The following is a 9979-nucleotide window of genomic DNA, read 5'->3' on the forward strand; positions in this document are numbered from 1 at the left end:
TCACTCCTGCTTTCACCTCCTTGCCACATGGGCTAAATTTGGCCCTCCGCATCCAAACAAGCCTTCAATCTCCTTCGCTCCTTTCTCCCGCAGGCCTCCGGCTGATGCTCCAGTGCTGCTTCTGAGGGGCTGCTCGTGCGGGGCGTTTCTGAGCATTAATCACGCTGCAGAGATCCGTTTTCCCTCTGATAAGAGCCCGGCTCAATCTGCAAGGAAAGAAGGAGAATCAATCTGCCTGATTGCCGTAGACCCTTCATTTTGCATTCCGCAGCCCCTTGCCAAGCGGAGCAGCGGGGGAGTCTCCGCTCAGTTGCACCCAGCAGGTGTCACTATGGAATGGGAAAATGCAGTTCCAGGGCCGGGAAAGGAGCCTGGCTGCAGGCAGAGCATCCTCTGACACTGCCGCCAAGGTAGCACACCGCTGCGTCCGGGAAACTTTCATAATTAGATCTGAAACAGATATTCTGTCACCCTCTGCTTCCCCCTTTTTTCCCCTCCATCGCAGCAACCCTAATAGTGGCTTGGAGGAGTTTTCTGATTTTTTAAAACATTGCTTAGCAATGAACGAAGAGACACCCGTCTTCATGGATCACTACCCTGTGTAGTAACACAGCACAATAACGTGTAAAGTTTCCAGAACTGTTGGTAATTACTGATAAGCCCAGTTCAGCTCTCAGTTACATACAAAGCTGGGTAAACAATGGGAGGAAAAAATTAATTAGAGCCCGTGTTTGCTAAAGCTGGCTAGCGATTCCATCTGATCACGTTTCTGCTCCTTTTATTCCCTTTGCACAAACATTTGGGTGGTCAGGTTTTGCTGGCACCTAGGTGTGGAGGAGGAGCTTTTGTCTGTGCAAATAGTACATCTCTCCCAGGGCATGGGCCCTTCTGGTGAGCACTCGGCCGTGCTCTGCCCTTGTGTTTGCAGCTGGGAAGGTGTTTGGAGGCCTGGGGAGGTGGAGGTTAAATGGCCACCTCTCCCAAGCAATACCAGGAGTCTCCACGTCAACAAGAGCAACAAGGGAAGAGGGAAGAGAGGAAAACCAGAAACGGGAGACAGCGGGAAGGACACTCATGTGGAGACAATTTGCATGTGTTTTGACCCCAGAGTACTCCTGCATGGTATGCCTTCTGTGACAGTAAGCACAGCCTATGTAAAGAGGCAGAGGGGAATTCAGCATCTCACAGAAAGCTTCTCTTAGGCATGCTCTGGACACACTGGTGACACAAACATTGGACTTGGCTTGGATTGCCTCACTTTCTGGGGAAACTGCGATGGGCTCAGTTCTTAGAGGTTTGTCCCAGCCAAATGGTAAGGCTTGATGAGCGCTACATGGCAGCCTGAACACTGCATGGGCCGCTTGTCCCTCCCTGGTTCCTCATCAGGGACTCGGGCAACTTCTGTCTGTTCCAGGGGACTGAGGGTGTCAGATGGTGTTTCCAGGGCTCTAAAAAGCATGTTCTTCTTCATGACTGATTGAACACCCTCACTATGGAGGGTCTGATTGATTGAGGGTCAAAGCTAGCCCAGTCTTAAGAAGGTGGTCAGACCAGATGACTTCCAAATGTCCTTTCCAACTAAAATAACTCCATAATTGTATGAATGTGGCATCACATTTACTTAGCCATGTCCTTGAGCAGAGCCCTTATGTTTTCTGCATGCCATTTACCACTTTTATGCAGTGGCAATGCCTGTTCTTCTGCTCTGCCATTCTCAGAGATCAGGAAGGCTGAATGTGACATCTCCTTGACTGGTTATAAATCTGGTGTAGATCTTTCCCTCTCCTTCATCCTGGGAGGAACTCGGATAAGATGAGGACCATGACTGGTCAAGGGTGAACAAGGAAAGGACTTCAGAGCCCTCAGCATCATCTCCTGCCATGCTCCATGCCCTGAAGTCCTCCCTCAGAGTCAGGGCCTCAGTGATTTCTTCAGATTCAGCTCCCAAGTGTAGAAACCAGGTCAGGCAATCATGGGGATGGCTTGATGCTTTGCTGACAATGAACAGTTTGGTGAGACCTGCCATCTGCTTAGACTCATGATGTGTTTCTCCTCTTGTGAAGAAATGCTTGGCAGATGGATCCATAAAATCCTGCCCTTAAGTGCACCCCTTTTATTGGTGTTGTTCGTGCCCTGGTGTGCAAATCTGTGTTTTATGGGGTGCTGGGAAAGGCTCAGATCAAAGCTAATGTGGTTTACCCATGATACTTTCAGCAAGAAGAGGAGTTCAAAAGGTAGGAAATCATCTATGAAGACAGTCAGGCTTCACATATCCTTTCCTGTACTTTATGCAGAGTTGGGACCACAAAAAGAAGGGTTCTGGGCAGAGGCCTAATATTAGTCCCTCCCTTTTCCAACTAGCATGTTGGACAACATGCACCCCATCTAACTTAGCCTGTGGGGTCTCCCCTTGGCCTCCAACCACAAGCATCTGCCCTGGCAGTGTGCTTCTAAAACAAGCTCGGACTGTGTGGGTGTAATTAAATTCTCCTCTCTCCCTATTTGAGGTACCGTTAGGAAAAAAATCATCCCTATGCTCTAATTTTTGTTTATTCTGAACACAGTTGCCGGATGTAAGCCATTCTACTTAAACTGCAAACTTCTTTTGTAGAGAGCTCAGATGTTGCTGAAATCGATGTCAAGCGTTACACAAGTCTGTATCATTTGCACTGATCTTTCTAAACTCTGCTGGCATCGAGAAGGAGTAGCAAAAAAAGCCAATCCCAAAAACCAAAACCAAGCCCCCAGATCTATTTACTGTTCCAGTTCATCTGTCCCTGGGGTCTCAATGGAATTTACAAAACCAGGAGCAGAACATGACGCAGGGCGTCAGCTGGCAAATGTGGGTGGTACTCGGGTGTCAGATAAAAATTAATTTAGAAATGCAGCCGAGGAGAAGAAAGCCTCTTTCCATACCCAGCACAACCCTTGCAAATCAGGGCTCAAATTTGGTATCATGCAGTGAGCACGTGCTCTGCAAGTTGTTCCCCACACGTAGGTTACAGAGTTGATGCTACTTTAACCTACATAGTTGCACCGGGTGTCCAACAGAAGCCCCTGAGATGCTTTGCTAGTGGTGCGGGAGGGTCTGGGACACAAGCCAGCCACGCTGCATATGCTTGCTCATACTCGATTAGCAGGTTCAGGCTGTGTATGTAATCCACACTGCCTACAGTGCCAAGCCGCCAGTTGCCCTCAGCAGCTAATAATATAGAACTGAAAAGTACAGTTAATTAAGTAGGTACAATTTATTCCATAGTATGTTCCCTACATACAAAATGGTGTGTAGTTTTCTGCTAGCGATGTAGGATGTTGCTCCCAGAGTTGTCCCTCGTGGTCCTGGTTTCAGGTGCTGATTCCTTCTCACATGCTCTGTGCGGGGCCGTGGCCTGCACCTGGGCTTGGGGAGGCCATGACTGGCACCAAAATTGTTAAGTCTTCTTTTGGACTAAAGTCTTACTAGTCTTGGGGTCTGGACTTGCAATGGTCTTTCTTTGGCTACCTTTGCCATTGCTTGCATTCTAAGCTAGGATCCCAAAGAAGATCTACAACTGTAGTTCTTTGCTGTTGGAAAGTAACAGTGTGGAGGACAGTGGACAGGACGAGAAAGGTCACATTTCTAGGCTAACATCAGGATTTCTGTGGAAGCTTCATGCCAATCGCTCATGGTCTTCTCCACCAGCATTCATTCAATGCACTGAAACACCACGTAGTAGTCTAATGCAGGAATTCTGCATCAGCTTTAGTTGTGCACAGAGGCAGAGAGATATGACTTGTAGGTACAGAGGATGTATGGGAAATGCTTCACAGATGGAAAGGGGCTTGTTTTATAAGCTGACAGTGAGTCCCCTTTCAGAGAGAAACATGTTTTTCAGGCTGCGTATCATGTTGTTTGAAGGCAGATTTATGACAACTGTGTTGTTAGTTATGGTTAAGATGAATGCAGTGAAAATTTGTAAGGACACTAAAAATCATTAAAGAAAAACCAAAACCAAAACAATACCGGAGTTATTTATGAATGATTGAGAGTAATCTGGAGGCTATTGTATGAATGAAACCTTGCTTTCTCCTCTGTCCCTGCTTGCTACAGTGAGATTTTGGCAGAATCTACCGTTTGTCTGGGTTAAGGTGAAATATCCATTTGGTTTTGAGGAGGAATCAAACATTTTTACAGCACATCTCATCTTACTTTAAGCATTATTCTTGGGATGCAAAGAAAGCTTTGCTACCACAATGTAAATGAGGTGTAAGTCCACTGAAATAGACTCAGACCAGTCTAAGCAGAGACCAGAAAACAGTACCACGTGCTTCTTTTAAAAAAGAAAGAAAGAAAAAAACAACAAACAAACCAAACAACAAAAAAGCTGGAAGAGACAGTGAAAGATAAAGATGTATTTGAATGATCTGGTAATTATATGTACACCAAGAGCCATTCATTTATTTATCTATTCTTCCTTTGCCAACATTGGCGAGCAGGCAGAAACGAGAGTCTTCCAACCTTCTCTGTCATTTGCTGCTTCTTTCTTCTGCTTTCCAGTTTCAAAATCAAACACTTAGCTCTCCCTCTGCTCTGGAGATTTGTAAGGTTTCTGTTGTATTTCCTTCCTTGAGTTGGCTTCCAGTGCACACGACAGTGGACAGGCCCGATACAAAATGTTAAACGATTAATCCATAAGACTGAATTATTACTTTCAGGAAAAAATAGAAGGTCCTGAGTCCTGCATGCTGGGAATGTCACTCGCAGTGATGAGGAAGGCATCTAGGTGGTAGGGAGGGCTGATGGACATATAATGGACACAGCAATGTGCCACTTCTCTACCACTGGTATAGGGATAATTGCCCTACACACACATTTCAGACATACGGGAAGGCAACGTGTCTGCCCCTAACCAAGTCTATGGTTTGACTTAGAACAAAATACAAAAATAATTAGGAGGGGAAAGTGCAAGAATTAGGAGAGTAGCCATAAGATCACACAGTAAATAACTGCCTACATGCACAATTAGACAGTTCCTAGCCATTTTAAAGTGGAGTTGTGTGAATAATTGATTTTTCAGTTCACTGGTCAAACTGAAGAAAAAAAAAAACTTTTATTTTGAATTGACCTGAAACTAAAATTTTATAGGCTTTCTTGGCAAAATGAAAAAAAAAGTTTAAAAAATTGTTTTGGGGATGAAGACAAAGTTAATGGTTCATTTAGCTGGGGGAATTGAAATGCTTGTTAAGTGCATTTTAAATTTAGAGAAGCTTAGAAATAATAACTTTTGAACAAAAGGTTGAAATATTGTGAAAATATGGAAATAATTTCTCTTTTTTGAAATTATTTTGAAATTTATCTTTCAGTCAAAGCTCAAGCCAAAATCAGGAACAATTTTGACCTGATCTGTTTGCCTAGTACCTAATGACACTGATTCCCTCTGTCCTTTCCCCTTGCTTTCACAGGATAGTGAATTTGTTGGAAGAACAGTTGCAAACAACTTCTGAGGGAAATGATGATTTGATTTTTAAATAAGGATTTTTAACTCACTTCTCTTGGAGACGAAGGACATAATTCTAAACCCGTTCCTCTGTTATAAAGCTAAGATTACAGAGACAATATTCAAGTGAAGGGATTCTGTAGGGTTTTTTTAAGGTAATATGTAAATAAGGCTTGACAAATGAAAAAAGTAGTTATTCTTAAGCAGTCTATCCAAACCGCTACTGGTAAAATTACTAATTACCAGTGCTGAGAAATAAACCAGAATAAAATAATGTGTGGTGTCAGAGTATTCAACTAAGTGTCATGGACTTGCACTGGAGTTACAAAGTCATCATTCCTGCAGCAAACTGGTGGCGACCGTGGGTGCAGAGGGCCACTCGAGGGTCCCATGTGGAGCAGAAGGCAGGGGAGATTGGTGTCTGGTCATGCTGGCTGCCTGCATGTCAGCTCCCAGGGCTGAATCGCTTGTTTTCACTCAGTAGGGAAAAGCTGGCCTGCCTCCTGTGGGCTGTGCTTTCAAGGTCGCTCTTCTTCCTGCAACAGTTCAAAGATCAAAGAAGGAGCAGAGGCTATTTCCCAGGATCCTGAAAGGCACCCATCACACAGGCCCTGTGGGAGATGCCTGGCAAAGGAACAGCATTTAGTGATCATTTTGGTTAGTAGCAGGTTGCTTCCTCCCAATCCCTTAATTTTCTTTATATTGAAAGTATTTTCTCTCTTATAAATATCATCCATTCTTTATCGGCCCTTCTCTCTCTCAAAAGTGTGCTTTATTTTTGCACGTCATACTTTATATGCACTTTAAAATTACTGAATGGGCTACTTCTGCTTGCATTAGCCGAGTAGCTTCGAGCAAGAAAAGGAAATAAATTGTCTAACATGACCACCCTTCCCACATCCATCTCTCAGCATCACCGACCTGGTGTATTTGGTGCACGGGGCCTCTGCCTGGGTCGGGGAGGAGAGATCTTTGCTTTGAGGGGACTGTATTGACCTCTCCTCACGTGGGCTCAGCACAAGAGTACAGGCAGTTATTTACGGCTCTGAAGCCTAAGCAGCTATTAGAAATGAAGACACTTTGATCCAGTTAGGTTACAGAAAATAATGGGCGCTATACTTGCACTTTGATAAGTTTGCTTTTCTTTTGATTTGGCTGAAAGCCTCTCGCTCTCTGTCTTTCCTCTCCCTACTGTCATTTCTCTTTTTTTCTCTTTCCATCCCCATTTAAAACCTGACTTAAAGAGTTTATGAAGGAGAACCAGGCCCCAGCACAGCCATTGATCTTAAGGCGAGCAGGTTTCTGCCTGTATGAGTCTGTTCTTTGGATGCTGCTGAAGCAATCATACAATTTATTTATTTTATATTAAAACTTTATTAGGGACAACCAATCTTTTTTTTCTTTATGTGTTTCTGTATTTTCTTCTCCAGAAAAATGGAAAGAAACAGTCACACCAAGATGTATTCACAGATCAATTAATAATGATAAAAATAACATCATCACTGTCATTAATCACCATACTCTGATACTCTTTTCAGGTGATCGATCACCTTATCATGACTTCTGTGGGTCTCTGTGCAGAAGAAAAAAAAAAAAAGCTTCTCATGGTGAATAAAGAAATTGAAACCTGTTTATTTATGACTGGATAAGAATGAGCTGCCTCATTAATGTGGTATAAAATGGGTATAATTCAGCATTCCATACAATCCTCTGTGACGTGTTGACAGGTGCTGTCATGCACTATCACTTTTAGGTTATTGCACTCTAATAGACTACAATTATAGCTCATTTAATATGATATGACAGTGGGAAAGCACGTGTGAGGTTACAAGCAGTTACACTTACAAAACAAACTGGTGGCAATGGGTACAGCTACAGGTAAATATTGCAGGGGCAAATCCCCTTTCCACCATCACAGGGCCCAAATCTCTGCAGCTACAGGTCTTATACATACAGTTCTTGGAACGAAACATTTGTGTTTAGCCACTTCCTCGCATTTTCTCTTATTTTTCCCACAAAAGCCAATATTACTGCTTTCAGTTGTGCCTCCTAATATTGCTCCAACAGTCGAAACCACAGCAGGGGGTGGAGTAGGCTTGAAGAAAAGCTGAAGCTGTAAGTAGCACAAGATTTATAACGGTTGGCAGCCCAACATCTCATCTCACACAAACAACTCAGTTTCCTTTTGGCGGCCTGCTGTGCCACTAACAAGGCAGGCTACAAAATTCACCCACTGGGTGACAGGGCAAGCCAGAGCGAAGCACACGCCAGCATCGTTTTCGTATGGTAGGAGAGTGGCAGAAAAGTTGGACCCCACACTTTGGTTTCACTCATTAAAGGGAAAAACTGCAGAACTGGTGCTGGATAGAAATATTTTTAACTGGTTAAAAAAAAGTCCCCTCGGGGAGGTTAAAGATTTCTGAGCAACATTTGCAACCCAAGCATTGCAGGGTTTTGTCAGGGCAAGATTCACACTGCGGCCATGTAAGTGGTATTATAAGGCAAAAAGATGCCAACTAGTCTGTATTTTTGTCCAAGCCGTATACCAAAGTGAGTGGCTTTGCTACTTTCTTGCTTAAAATGTATTATTTCAGATATTGTTTTAAATGCTGAGGTCGTAGCTGTGCTTGCACACTGAGCAACTGTAGGATATACTCCTGCTGGGAGCTGCCACGCACTTAAATTCAAGGGTTTAAATACGAAAGCCTAGAAGCTGACTCTGTGCGATGTTTTCAGAAACCCAGCTTTCAGGCCCATGCAGCCATGGTGCCTCGACAGCTGGGTCACGCCATATGGGTCAGGATGCCGCCTCTCTGTTTCACGCATCCACGGAGCCAGAGTAACGCTCCTCAACCGGTCTGTAATGAAACATCTCCTTTGCATTACAAAGAACATGCTTGTTCACTGAAACTTTTTCCCCATCAGCAGCAATCATACGCTTGGCATACCTACTGGAAGAGTACGCAGGCAGCCTCCCCTGCTCCTCCTCAGCAGCACAGAAGGCTCAGCCTGGTGAGCCGTCGCCTTCCTCCCTCTCTTCCTGAGCAGCCGCTCTCTCCTTCATAGTTCAGTTTTCCCTGGCACTCATCACACCTTTCCAAACCTCCAGCTCCCACCATGTCCTCCATGTGCCTGCTCCGGCTCCTGCCACAGGCTCAGTGAAAGGGAAGGGAGGTAACTTTCAGGTCAGGTCCATGACAGGGCTGCTGCTCTTCTGCCAGGGGGAAACGATTTTCAGCCAGCCCCATGTGCCCGACAAACCGGGGTATTCTGACCACAGCTAATTTTTAGGGGAGACGCCTATGCACACTTCAGCTTGATAATCCCAACTGGTTGCTATGTCTGGTGGACTTGCCCAAAGGATGCTTACTGGAGCCATCGTCACATACAAACCCTGTTAAACTGACTGTGCCCTCTGGTTCTTAAGGAGATTGCAGTGCTATAGAAAACATCACAAATAAGCCCCCCTGCTAAAAACAGTAGCATGCTATTTTGCATTTTTTTATGCTACATTATGCCGCCATCCCAAGGGAAGAATTGAATTAATACAGCATACTGGGGTGCTGGAGAGAAAATATGAGAAGTGCTGATATAATCATGCAACACTTGCCTTTAATATTATTGCTAATTTGGGGCAGGACTCTGAAAAGCTCCTGCTGCTCTTTGGGGAAGAACTTCCTCTGCAGAGCAGTGACACTTGGGATCCCAATCCCTTGGTTCCTTCTGACAATCTGCCATTTAATGTCGCCGTTGTTTTTAAATTCTCCTACAATAAAGACAAAATTATGAATATTAAGGTTAAACAGGAGTACTTTGTTTAGTAGCTCTTTGGCATTTGGAAATGAATTAAACCAAATAATATCTAAGTATTTAGAATACATTCATTAGTAATGGATGCTTTTTAAAAAAGTTGATCTTATGTCACAGCTATCAGCCCTTTTCTTCATTGTTGTGACCAATCTCAAATCTGGTAGACTTTTTTTATTGATAAAAGTAATAAAATTTAAAAGCTTGCTTTAGTATACCAGTAATGTCACATAGTTAAGTTCTACTAAGAAAGTGTGAATGCTAACATTGTCACAACAGAGTAAACTCTGCTATCCTGCAGGCTGAATGCTACAAACAGTAGCATCTATATGGCTTCAACAGGCCTTGCTCCTAAGACAATGTATTGGATTCTATTCAAGCTCGAAAGTGACTTCTACAACAGCACCAAGCAATACCTATTACTTCAGAAAAAATCCCCAAACCAAAAGAAAACCTCCACTTCTGAACTTTCTAGTTTTTTCCTGTTTGGCATGAAAAGCTGTCTCTGTAAACTGAAGGACATTTGGACCCAAAGCTTCTGCCCCTGATCAGTGTTTGATTGGCAGGAACTGTTCTCCTTGGGTTTCGTTGTTATTTTTTTTTGTCCATACTTGAATAAAGACTTTGTTGCTGAGTGGAGAGGTTAGGAAGGGGAATGAGAGTTGGTGCTGCTTGAAATAAAAATCCAAGTGAAT

The sequence above is a fragment of the Nipponia nippon genome, unplaced genomic scaffold (genome assembly GCF_047370975.1).
Source record: "Nipponia nippon isolate SJK-2023a ecotype South Korea unplaced genomic scaffold, ASM4737097v1 scaffold_2, whole genome shotgun sequence".
Classification (NCBI taxonomy): domain Eukaryota; kingdom Metazoa; phylum Chordata; class Aves; order Pelecaniformes; family Threskiornithidae; genus Nipponia; species Nipponia nippon.